The sequence below is a fragment of the Arachis hypogaea genome, chromosome 12, assembly GCF_003086295.3.
Source record: "Arachis hypogaea cultivar Tifrunner chromosome 12, arahy.Tifrunner.gnm2.J5K5, whole genome shotgun sequence".
Taxonomy (NCBI): Eukaryota; Viridiplantae; Streptophyta; class Magnoliopsida; order Fabales; family Fabaceae; genus Arachis; species Arachis hypogaea.
In genome coordinates this window covers 22,048,086-22,048,861 of record NC_092047.1, presented here as the reverse complement: position 1 = coordinate 22,048,861, position 776 = coordinate 22,048,086, and positions in this window count along the sequence as shown.

The following is a 776-nucleotide window of genomic DNA, read 5'->3' as shown; positions in this document are numbered from 1 at the left end:
AGAGCTCAACTTGGGTTCCTTGGTTGCTTTCTATTATCACACCTGCACCGCTTCTAGTCTTATTTGAAGAACCGTCCACATAGAGATTCCATTCTGTGGGGATTTCCAGGGCATCTGTGAATTCTACGATGAAGTCGGCCAGATACTGTGATTTGATGGCCGTCCGAGCTTTATATTAGAGGTCGAACTCGGATAACTCGACTGCCCATTGTAAAATTCTGCCTGCTAAATCTATTTTCTGTAATATTCCTATTATGGGCTGGTTAGTTCGAACCTTAATGGTGTGAGTCTGGAAGTACGGGCGAAGTCGTCGAGATGTTAGAATGACAGTATAGGCAAACTTTTCTATTTTTTGGTAGTTGAACTCGGATCCCTGTAGCGCTTTACTAATGAAGTAGACGGGTTGTTGCCCACTTTTGTCTTCTCTGACTAGTGCTGAGGCTATTGCCCGACTTCCTACTGCGAGATATAATATGAGCGGTTCTCCTTTTCGTGGCCAAGATAGGATAGGTGGCCGTCCTAAGAATTCCTTGAAGTCTTGGAAGGCTTGTTCACATTCCGTTGTCCATTCGAACTGCTTTTCCTTCCTTAAAGTAGCATAGAAGGGGAGAGATCTTATCGCTGATCCTGCTAAGAACCTGGATAGGGCGGCCAATCTCCCGTTGAGTTGCTGTACTTCTTTGACACAGGTTGGGCTCTTCATGTTGAGTATGGCTTGACATTTATCCGGATTTGCTTCAATTCCTCTTTGTGCGAGCATGAAACCTAAAAATTTG